Source organism: Salvelinus sp. IW2-2015, unplaced genomic scaffold (genome assembly GCF_002910315.2).
Source record: "Salvelinus sp. IW2-2015 unplaced genomic scaffold, ASM291031v2 Un_scaffold396, whole genome shotgun sequence".
In the NCBI taxonomy this organism is placed as follows: domain Eukaryota; kingdom Metazoa; phylum Chordata; class Actinopteri; order Salmoniformes; family Salmonidae; genus Salvelinus; species Salvelinus sp. IW2-2015.
Genome location: NW_019942552.1, coordinates 621,179 through 633,829, shown reverse-complemented (window position 1 = coordinate 633,829; position 12,651 = coordinate 621,179). Strand labels below are relative to the sequence as shown.

The window sequence follows — 12,651 nt, the reverse complement described above, 5'->3', positions numbered from 1 at the left end:
CGCGTTGGCATTTGTGTGTCTGTGCGTGCACGCATGTCTGTGGCATCGTGATCAAACAAGTCTACTCTCTGCTGGATGCCACATACCCTCTACAAGACTACTTCCAGTGCCCCTACCTCTGCTTCTCTCTCTTCTCTGTTGAGGCCTAATTGTCCCCCCTGCCCTCGCAACTCTAGATGAACTGGCTGTGAGGGGAGTGGAGCCAGGGCCTGCAGTGGGGGTAGTGGAAGAGGAGTGAGGCCTTTGTGGAGGGATAGAGCTTGAACCATCAATAGAGACAGCATTAGAGACAGCAGTGTGGGTTGTGGATCTGGCCGGGGAGGGTGAAGATCTTGACCGGAGGGGGCGCTTGCTGGGGGATGGTTTGCTCCCAAACATTATCCTCCTCTCTGTGGGGAATGCAATAAAGGAATATAAAGGGACCAATATTTTTGTGAGATACACATCATTAAAGTTGACAAATTTTACAAAACCACGTAACTGTAATGTGAAAGCAATATGTGACCCACCACCTGTATTCGGTCCTATGTAGCAAAATTGGATATATATATWTTTTTTTACATTGGATAAAAGTAGAGACTCAGAGCTAGAAACTGGTATATCATACAWTGCAGTTGACGAAACAATSMGAAAGTAATTCTACTTTYAACATTGATAAACTTGTAACCCCACTTTTGAGTAAATGTCCCTTGAATCGTTTGGTACACCTACTGGAGAGCACCCCTTTGTCTACACTCATTCAGCATCGTTCACACCCGCTTAAACTTTAGCCCCACCCAGCTCTTAAAGGATTCAGATGTGAGGCCATGTGCTAAACAGAGTGAGTAGCATAGTAAACAACCAAAGATTTCAAGACTAAAGATGGTAAAATTTGTAACCTACAATAAGGAAAAACTCCAGGTAAAAATACACTTGATCTATTCCTTGGCCTATGTCCTAATCTGACTTTGGTGCAGGTCATGTTGTTCTTCACATTACCGTTTCTGGTAAACAAACACTATATCAAGTACAATCTAAGTTTATTTGTCACATGCACAGGATACAGAAGGTATAAATGGTACTGCGAAATAGTTATTTGCAAATTTGCAGTGGCAATATCAAAAACAGAAAGTGTCCAGATAAAAATATTTGATAAATAATTTATAATTATTAGATGATGCTTACCCAGACACACTTGTCTAAATTGATGGGTCATGTGAAATAAATGCTATAACCACCCCCCCAGCCACATCTAGCTAAGTGGATAAGTCACTATTGTCTAGACATGTACAAATGTTCATGAAATACAATTCACAGCCGTAATCACCCACAGACACACCTAGCTAACTTGAATCTGTGGAGTCTTTTGTTTAGACATGTAGCTAGCTAGCTAAACAATGAACCGGCATAGTTCCCTGCTTGTGACTTTTAGCACACCATCTCACAGTCCTCTCTCAGAGACAAACTATGTTAATGTCTGACTCCTTCATAGCAAGCCAGGGGGGTTGTAACCTGGCCCTTCACAACTGGCCAGGTGAGAGAGGTGAGGTCACCTCTGTCCACAAAGCATCTCAGAGTTTGAGTGCTGATCTGGGAGCAGTTTTGCTTTTTAGATTATAATGAATAAGTTTATTTGTGCACTGTCTGGAGAGTGCTTCACATAGAGGTGTGAAACACACCCACAATGCAAACAGTGGGACACATAAGAGACAAAGGAGCAATGGCCACACGAGTTTGATGGCCTCGCAGTCAGATTGTAGGCAGAAATTTGTTGATGGGTTGGCCTGCAGAAATGTGGATGGGCCAAATTTCTGCAATGTAAAAGCAATATACTAGCCTATGCAATGTAGACAGTGGGACACAGGTAACCTACCTTTAGAGACAAAGTAACAATGGCCATGAGAATTTAGTGGCCTCTCCAAAGTTACACAGACTACGTCCAACTTTTACAAGCAAACTAATGTGAAATACAGTGCCTTCCGAAAGTATTAAGACGTATTATTCTATTCTGTAATTGATTTAATAGTTATTTTTCTTGTGAGTCTACACACAATACCCCATAATAGCAAAGCAAAAATAGGTTTGTAGAAATAGCAAATTTAGAAAAAATACAAAACTGAAATATCACATTTATATAGGTATTTAGACCCTTTACTCTGCCATTTGTTGAAACATATTTGGCAGCAATTAAAGCCTTGAGTCTTCTTGGGTATGACACTACAAGCTTGGCACATCTGTATTTGGGGAGTTTATCCCATTCTTCTCTGCAGAGCCTCTCAAGCTCTATCAGGTTGGATGGGGAGCGTTGCTGCACAGCTATTTTCAGGTCTCTCCAGAGATGTTTTATCGGGTTCAAGTCCGGGCTCTGGCTGGGCCACTCAAGGACATCCAGAGACTTGTTCCGAAGCCACTCCTGCGTTGTCTTGGCTCGTTGTCCTTTTGGAAGGTGAACGTTCACCCCAATCTGAGGTCCTGAGCACTCTGGAGCAGGTTTTCATCAAGGATATCTCTGTACTTTGCTCCGTTAATCCGTTAAAAACTAAACAAAGCATGATGCTGCCACCACGCTTCACCGAAGCGATGATGCCAGGTTTCCTCCAGACGTGACACTTGTCATTCAGGCCAAGGAGTTCATTCTTGGTTTCATCAATCGAGAAAATGGTTTCTCATGGTCTGAGAGTCTTTAGGTGCCTTTTGGCACACTCCAAGCGTGCTGACATGTGCCTTTTATTGAGAAGTGGCTTCCGTTTGGCCACTCTACTGTAAAGGTCTGATTGGTGGAGTGCTGCAGAGGTGGTTGTTCTTCTGGAAGGTTTTGTCTCATCTCCACAGACGAACTCTGGAGCTCTGTCATAGTGACCATCGGGTTCTTGGTCACCTCCCTGACCAAGACCCTTGTCTCCTGTTGCTCAGTTTGGCCGGTGGCCAGCTCTAGGAAGAGTCTTGGTGGTTCCACTCTTCTTCCATTGAAGGATGATGGAGGTCACTGTGTTCTTGGGGACCTGCAATGATGCTGAAATATTTGGGTACCCTTCCCCAGATCTGAGCATCGACACAATCCTGTCTCAGAGGTCTATGGACAATTCATCCGATCTCATGGCTTGGTTTTTGCTTTGACATGCTGTGTCAACTGTGGGACCTTATATAGACAGGTGTGTGCCTTTCCAAATCATGTCCAATCAATTGAATTTATCACAGGTGTACTCCAATCAAGTTGTAGAAACATCTCAAGGATGATCAATGGAAACATGATCAACCTGAGTTAAATTTCGAGTCTCATAGCAAAATGTCTGAATACTTTTTATTTGCATTTTTTATTTCAATAAAAAAAAAATGCTTTGTCATTATGGGATATTGTGTGTAGATTGCTGAGTATTTTTTGTGAATTAATCCATTTAATAACAAGGCTATAACATAGCAAAATGTGGAAAAAGTCAAGGGATCTMAATACTTTCCGAAGGCACTGTATGTACAATATGTAACCACTTTGGAATGAAATACAGGATATAGGCTACACAGGACAGGACAACACTACACTGTAAATACTAAACAAAAAGAAGCAGACCACAAATTTATTTAAAAAAAGACTAAATACATATAGTAAACTATAGAAAGTTATACAAAATAATAAAACGGAATCCAATCCTTCTAGAAAACTTTATTTTCTGCACGAGTCATCTTGGTCCATCTGTGTCTGACTCAATAAGAATTTCCTCCAAAACCTATTTGTCGTTGTTCCTGGCTTTTGTCATTTCTTACCCCCCTGTTGGGTCATTTTTCACTTTCTTTTTACATCCTTGATAAGCCATTTTTATGCCAAAGCAAAGAATCGATTCAAAATACTATGCTGCGTTCTGAGTAAATCCTTTCACAATGCCGGTAGCATAAACCAAAAGAGCTACTCAAGTCCTACAAGTCCCACCAATGTCATCTGATATGACTGTAAAGCTTATCTTATTGGCTACATGACTGTCCATCTTTCATTTTACCCACTCCACAATGTAACGCTATACTGTACCACAGGTCGAAAGATAAAAACACCACACTTTTTGTGCGCAAAGATATAGTCAATGAGTGGACATTTGATGTTCTAATTCAGCCATACATTATCGGAGAAAATTGACAATAGGCTGCTTCTGTTCATATGAACCTAATTATTAATTTGACACCCCATGTAGCTCTATCTCAAACACAGACCTAATTGAAGCTAACCTTGTTTGTTGTTTAATGAAAACAACGTTTTCTGGGCTGTGAATCAATAATGGTAGGTCACAGACCAACAAATAACATGTCAGTATCATCTGTAGAGTCTTCGCTTTCACCACATATCAAGTTGTTCAAGATTTATATAATTTTAGCTTCTCCACACTAACACGTCTTGAAATAGGCTTGTGGGTGTTACCTGCCCTTTTATGGCCGTATGCCCATATATGTTACTAGGTTGCACCAAAGATTGTATGGTACGGCTGGAAAGCCAAGCTCCCCAGCATTCAGGAGACACCCTGTATTCATGGATAACGGTTACCGTTCTCATGTCAGACATCATTGAATAAAGACAAATCAGGTCTGAAATTTAACAGTGGACATTTTAGAAGCCTTTTTAAACCTTGAATACACTACAAGTTTGCAACAACAGGGTGATCAAATTAAGATCCTACATCTGTAGATACAGTACAAAGATAATCAATACTGATGTAAGGATGCAGTCCATACAGACAGGTTATTTACAATAACAGGAGTGCTTTTGAGCGCATTAACAGGTGTGGAAGATGCCTGCTGGTGACTTCTGCTGATGCACGGTGATCAGCTTAAGTCAGGCCAGGTTTACTTGATGACAGTGATGTAGTAGTGTATGAATGTGCTGAACAGGCAACCCAATGCTATGTCATTCACATGAGTCAGTGTATTTCTGCTGTAACCGTGTATGCACACACGCAAGCAAATTCCAATAATGCAAGGTGTACAAAATAGCAAATACAAAAGAGATTTCCCTTGCACTGTTAGACGCTCCCAGACTTTTAATGTAACAGTGTTTAATTCAAACAGTGGATCAAATGTGTTTTTCCCCTTATTATTAATTTATGTTGTTCATCTATAATGAGACTACATCAGGTGTTGTTTTAGAATACATCCAAGCTTGAAACCTTGACACCTGAATCATAAAGCTGTTATTGCTGTGCTCTTCTATGATGTCATTGAACACTGTTATCATCTTTCCCCCGAATTAACAATCTCTAGTTGTGATATCAGCAGACAACTTCCACAGTGGTGGTCCTGTTTCCTGGGCCTGGTTGCTTCCACATTGGTGGTCCTGTTTCCTGAGCCTGGCTGCTTCCACAGTGGTCCTGTTTCCTGGGCCTGGTTGCTTCCACAGTGGTGGTCCTGTTTCCTGGGCCTGGCTGCTTCCACAGAGGTGGTCCTGTTTCCTGGGCCTGGCTGCTTCCACAGAGGTGGTCCTGGTTCTTAGGCCTGGCTGCCTCCTGACAATGGCTCTGGGTGGGATAACAGATACAAAGAGAAACTAGGCAATGTATACTGATATTGTTCATGTGTGCACAGGATCGCTCTCTCGCTCTGAGACACACACACACGATAAGAAGCCCAGCAGGGCCAGGAAGCTAGCACAACATGGTTAATAGCCTTGAGGGGCTGGTCTGAAGACACTAAGCTCAGCATCAACAAGCCCCAGCTGTTTGGTCTTTTTTCACATTCATTGGTTTGTCAAATGTAAAGTCTTTGTCCCTGCCAAGAACCCCCTCTGTCTCTCTCTATGCCTTTCTGTCTCTGCTAGGCCAGGGCCATGGTGACAGGCCTGCTTTAGCAAAATTGTGTATGGATAAAGCTGTCTCTGTCTCCCATCAGTGGGATAGGTACAGGGAGGGCCAGGCTATCTGTCCGATGGGACCCCTGCTCCTCCTGATCCTCCTGCTCCTCCGGCTCCTCCTGTTCCTCCTACTACTCCTGCTTCTCCTATTCCTACCAGTCTTGCTCCACCTGTTCCACTTCTACTTCTGCTCCTCTTACTCCTCCTGTTCCTCCTACTCCACTTGTCCCTCCTTCTCCTACTCCTCCTGTTCCTCCTGCTCCTCCTCCTCCTGTTCCTCCTGCTCCTCCTGTTCCCCCTGTTCCTCTTGTTCCCCCTGTTCCTCTTGTTCCCCCTGTTCATCCTTTTCCTCCTGCTCATCCTTTTCCTCCTGCTCATCCTTTTCCTCCTGCTCCTCCTGTTCCTCCTGTTCCTCCGTATCATCCTACGTCTCCTGTTCCCTTTCCTCCTTTATCCTGCTCATCCGTTTTCCTTCTACTCCTGTGTCCCCTTTCCTCCTATCTTTCGCTCTCTTTCCTCCTTTTTCCTGCTGTCCTCGCCGACTCTGCCTGTTCTCTTCTCCTACTCTCCTGTTCCTCTGTTCCTCCCTGCTCCTCCTATTTCCTCCTGCTCCTGCCCTGTTCCTCCTGTCCCCTACTCTCTCCTCCTCCTTCTGTTCTCATCTCCTGCCTTCCTTTCTCCTTTCTCCTGCTGTTCCTCCTACTCCTCCTGTTCCTCCTGCTCCTCTACTCTCTTTCCTGCCTGCTCATCCTTTCCCTCCTTTCCTGTCTGTTCCTCCTACTCCTCCTGCTCCTCCGTTCCTCCTGTTCCTCGCTTCCTCCCTGTTTCCTCTTACTCCTGCTCTCCCGTTACCTCCCTGTTCCTCCTGCTCATCCTGTTTCTCCTTCTACTCCTACTCCTCTGTTCTCCTACTCTCCTACTACTCCTGCTCGCCTGTTCCTACCTACTTCCTCCTGTTCCTTCTGTTCCTCCCTATCGTGTCTTTGCTATAGCCGGATTAAGTATATGACATGCTATTCTATAAAATCCTTTCTCCGTAATAACTATTACCTGATTGAGGTAATCATGCAATGTAATTAACCTAGACATGTCGGGCACACGAATCAATCCATTTATAGAGAAGTGTTATCTTCCGTAAAACTTCTTAAGACCTATTATATTTTCAATCAATAGCAGTCAATCATTAATCGCTCAACCTGATTTAGTATCAGTCTGAAAGTTGTAAATTCTTGGTTATCTTCAKGAACCCTGGCTAACAAGTTGAATCAGCAATACAAAATTGGGTTTAATTATTTATTTACTAAATACCTAACTAATCACACAGAATTACATATACACAGAATAAATCATACCTTGATTACAAATTACGTCATAAAGGAAAACGTCCCTAGCGGGCGGAACCGATATGACAGCTGGTTACACAAAAGAAAAGGGGGCTGGGTTTGTGTGAAAGAGCGGGAAGACTTGAGGATCAAAGGTACCAGCCATGCTATCGTAAATACAGTATCTTATGCATTCTAAATTGCCGCCCATTTGGAAAAGGAAAATGCAATAAATATTTACTCTGAGCTGCGCTTCGGTAGGTTGGTGGTAGATGGAAGGCCGTGTTGCCCAACCGAGTCCTTGGTCCTTTGAAGAATGTCTCTGCTGGTAAATTGGCTACGTTGTAGTAACGTCGTTGTGTGGTAGACGGGATACTTTGTCTGTTCTTTCCTAATTTACGTTTGCAGCTGCTGTTGCTAACTCAACGTCTAGGAGTTATCCCTTCTGTAGTGAATAAGAGTTCAAAGTTCATACCATTCGCAACCAAAGCTCACGCTGATGTTGGCTTAGTTCTGTAGTTGACATGTTAGTCCTTTTTAACGCAGGGACCGTCGTCCTCTATCCTTGGAACAGGAAGGTTACATTTCGTCAAGGGCTTATATAGTGGAGGGAGAAAAGGGGTGTGTTTCATAATTTACAACCTATGTCTCTTCACGTGGGCGGCCCACTGAGTCGGGCCTAATTCACTCATGAAAACCCAATTCTCACATTTTAGAAGCTAAAATCACATTTCATCCCATCACGAATAATTTAATATTCAAACATTTAAATTGAACAACAATTCCATGTGAATCCGATAACTCTGATGTGTAGACTTTCCACTGTAGAGTTTATGTCATTCTATCATTGATGAGAATGTGCCAGATGACAACCAAACTGACATAATATACATTAAGTACCACCGCATATGTTCAATTGGTCGGATTACCAGAATATAGTTCATTTCCCCCCACCTTTCTGATGTTCCCAGAATCTCTATGTTAACAAAGGGGTTTTCAAATTTCACATCAGTAGGGAGAGAGAGGGAAAAAGGGGGGAAGAGGTATTTATGACTGTAATAAACCTACCCCCAGGCCAACGTCATGACACTCCTGTTCCTCCTACTCCTCCTGTTCCTCCTGTTCCTCCTACTCCTCCTGTTCCTCCTGCTCCTTCTGTTCCTCCTGCTCCTCCTACTCCTCCTGCTCCTCCTGCTCCTCCTTTAAATTACTTCTACACTCGCTTTGCGGAAGTACAACTGTGAAACATGCATCGAGAGCACAGCTGTCCGGAAGACTGTGTGACACACTCTCTGTAGTGATGTGAGGTACGGACTTAAACAAAGTCAAAAATTCCAAGCCAGAGGGATTACAGATGTGTACTTCGATGCGTTCTTTTGCGCCAGTGAATCAACTCGTCAAGTGTGTCTTCAACTGAAATGTTCACACCCTGTCCCCTAATTGAGTTCTGAATAGCAACATCGTTGAAGCAGACACTCATAGTCCCTGTTCCAAGAACACTAAGGGTAACCTTGCCTAAAAACTACCGACCACGTAGGCACTCGTCTATAGCATGGAAGTGCTTTGAAAGGATGGTCAGGCTCACATCAACACAGTTACCCAGAAACACTAGACCCACCCAATATACAAACGCGCCAACAGATCCACATATATGCATTCTCTTGACCCAACACTGCCCTTCCCACCTGACCAAAAGAACACCATGTGAGAATGCTAGTTCATTGACTACAAGTTCAGCTCACACAACGTGCCCACAGCTCATCACTAAGTAAGACCTGGGGTTAACACCTCCTCTCTGCAAACTGGATCCTGGACTTCCTGACATTGCACTGCCCGTTACAGTTGCACTATGCATGGGCAGGTATGCGCTTCTCCTGCTATCTGCCAACCCAGATCGTCCCGATTCGAGACCTGCCAGATGGTGAAGCGTGATTCATCACTCTCAGAGAAGCCTTTCCACTGTCCAGAGTCCAATGGCGGCGAGCCGTTAACACCACTTCAGCCGACGCTTGGCATTCACATGGTGATGTTAGGCTTGTGTGTGCTGCTTGGTGATGGAACAAGTTTCATGACGCTTGCGACAAAATTATTGTGCTGACGTGCTGCTCCAGAAGAAGTTTGAATTGGCAGTGATGTGCACCGAGGACAGAAACTTTTTTATCGCCAGCGCAACAGCCGGGCATCATTCCAGTCCTCGGGGTGAATTTTGTCACACCTGTCCCCACTCCTGAAATGATGGTAAACTACTTCGCTTTTTTAACTTGAAGATCCTGATTATTGATATGGGTCGGTGTTAAGCTGTGGTGTGGGGAAAGAGTGTACACCAGATCAGGCCCCCGGGACTGGAGTTGCCCAGCCTGCGCTACGTGCTGAGCACCGGTCTCCTGTTTGTGAAGGTTGGGGCCTTACCACTTCATCGGCTAGCCGTTTTTTGCCACCTGATGTTTCTCACTTCTCAGATAACAACACTTAGTTGGACCTGGGGCAGGCTTTTGCTCAGAAATTTGACGAATGACGTTTGGTTAAAGTGTCATCCAACGGTTGCACGCTGAAAGCACTTGAGTCCAGGGGGAAGGCCAGTCAAGTGCCAGCAGCGATGGAGAGGGCAGGAGGCGGAGGGAGACCGCGCAGGGGGAAAGAAGCCGAAGCAGGGAGGAGGCCACAACGGTTGAAGAAGTGGAGAGGGAGACAAACAAAGGACAGGAACATGGACGGAACAACTTAGGGACCGAACGAGGGAGGGGAGACGAACGAACAGCCAACGACGGAGGAAAACGGACAACGAGGACGGGAGAGGAGCGCAACAGGAGGCGACGCGGAGGGAAGTGGAGGAAGCCCGGGGCCCGCCAAGGTGATAGAACGCACACAACTGCACACACACGCGCACGCACACACACACACACTCCCTGTGGTTGGTGCTATAAATGGAAGCGGCTGGAGCCAGACGAAAGAGGAAGGAGGAACAGAAGATAGAGGAACAGGGAGGACAGGTGGAGTAGGACAGGAACAGAGGAGAGGAGGACAGGAGTAGAAGGAGAAAGGTGGAGCAAGAGATAGTTAGGGAATCAGGAGGAGTAGGGACCCAGGAGTCAATTACGCATTCTGTCTTCAGTGATGAGGCGAGGGCAGTGACAGAAGGAGTAGCAGGAACAGGAGAGAAGCCAGTGGAAGTAGTGAAGAGAACAGAGGAGTAGCGGAGTGAACACGAAGGAGCCCAGGCGAGAACAGGAGGAACCAGGAGGATAGGAGGAGGTAGGAGCGAAGTCTCATGAAAGGTGTAGTAGGAGGAAGTCATGGGAGGGAAGTTAGGTATGGAGTAGGAGGAAGCTCATATATCCCTCGCCATCGTCAGTTAGGAGGACGAACCAAAGGATCGGAGGAACAGGAGGAGCCCAGGACGAGGTAGGAGGAGTTTAGGAGAGCCAGGGAGGAAACAGATGAGGAGCAGGAGGTAAAGTATAATTTACAACCATCGGCAATAGCAGGTCGAAGTATTAATCAGTCACCTGGTATATCGAGTAACTCAATGCTGGAAAGAGATATATGTACCATTGCTTGGGTTATCTTCAAGAAGTCGCAAGCGTGGCTAACAACGATTAATCCAGCCAATACAAAATTGGGTTTAATAATGAGATTATTTCATGACATACGAATTACCTAACTAATCACACAGGCCCTTACATATACACAAGATAAGATGCGATACCTTGGTATTACAGAATTATCGTCTACTATCAAAGCCAGTACAAATCAAATGTACACCTCTCTTACGCGACGCGGTGTTCTACTCTGATATGACTCATGCGTCCCCTACTGAGGTTGACACATTAGAGAGAGAGCGAAACGGGCCTCCCTTTTTGGGGACTCATATAGAGTAATTCTGGGACCATCAGAAAGGTGGGGGAAATTGAACATACTATTTTCTGGTAAAATTCCGACCCAATTGAACATTGTTGATTAAAGTGCGGCGTTAAGACTTGAGGATCCAACGGTACTTTAATGTATGATTTCATGTGTCAGCCTATGGTCGCCAGTTGCTCGATCTATGGCACATCGTAAAATACTCTCAGTATTAGTGACAATTTCGGTAAAAATTTGACATAAATCCTTACCCGTCGCGTTATGAGAAGATACATGAGCGCGAGAGAATAATCGCGAAGATTTAATACTGGATTTTCACTACCTGTGAGACTGCTCTCTCTCCGCGCAGCATAATTCTTGAGTAGGATTTGGTGGTAGATATTGGAATATTAAAAAGGCACGTGAGTTAATTTGGCGGCGCAATAGGCCGAGGTCCTTAGCGGTCTCCTTGTAAAAGAAAATATCTACTGCTGGTAATATTGGCTTACGTTTGTATTATGTATATCGTCCTTGTGTGTCTGAAGATATGATGAGAGATAACTTTGTGGTCTGTTCTTGCGGCTAATTTACGTTCCTGCAGCTGACTGAGTTGGTGCGTAAAATCTAGCGAGACCGCTCTAGGAGTTACCCTTTCCTGTAGTGAAAAGAGTTCAAATTCATACATTCGCAACCAAAGCTCACGACTCCCATGGTGTGGGCGTGTAGATTCGTCCCACGTGATAAGTGAGACATGAGGTTTATAGCTATAGTATAATACTCCTTATGTAACACGACACCGACGGCCGTCTGTTCCCTCTATTCCGGCAAACCAGGATAAGGTTATACACCCCTTTCTGTCAAAGCGCGGAAATGTAACCTTTCCTTTCCAAGGATAGACGGTGATATAGTGGAGGGAGAAAAGGGGTGTGTTTCATAATTTACAAACCTATGTTCTCTTCACGTGGGCGGGCCCACTGAGTCGGGCCTAATTCACTCATGAAAACCCAATTCTCACATTTTAGAAGCTAAAATCACATTTCATCCCATCACGAATAATTTAAATATTCAAAACATTATAATTGAACAACAATTCCATGTGAATCCGATAACTCTTATGTGTAGACTTTTCCACTGTAGAGTTTATGTCATTCTATCATTGATGAGAATGTGCCAGATGACAACCAAACTGACATAATATACATTAAGTACCACCGCATATGTTCAATTTGGTCGGATTACCAGAATATAGTTCATTTCCCCCCACCTTTCTGATGTTTCCAGAATCTCTATGTTAACAAAGGGGTTTTCAAATTTCACATCAGTAGGGAGAGAGAGGGAAAAAGGGGGAAGAGGTATTTATGACTGTAATAAACCTACCCCCAGGCCAACGTCATGACACTCCTGTTCCTCCTACTCCTCCTGTTCCTCCTGTTCCTCCTACTCCTCCTGTTCCTCCTGCTCCTTCTTGTTCCTCCTGCTCCTCCTACTCCTCCTGCCTCTCCTGCTCCTCCTGTTTCTCCTGCTCCTTCTGTTCCTCCTACTCCTCCTACTCCTCCTACTCCTTCTGTTCCTCCTACTCCTTCTGTTCCTCCTGCTCCTCCTACTCCTCCTGTTCCTCCTGTTCCTCCTGCTCCTTCTGTTCCTCCTACTCCTCCTGTTCCTCCTACTCCTCCTGGTTCCTCCTGT

At 44.7% G+C, this 12,651-nt stretch overlaps 1 protein-coding gene across 1 annotated transcript in view; it reads left to right on the top strand.

The window, feature by feature from the left end:
* The window catches only part of LOC112068313 (MAM domain-containing glycosylphosphatidylinositol anchor protein 2-like), a 381,767-nt gene that overhangs the window by 98,559 nt on the left and 270,557 nt on the right, over positions 1-12,651 (top strand).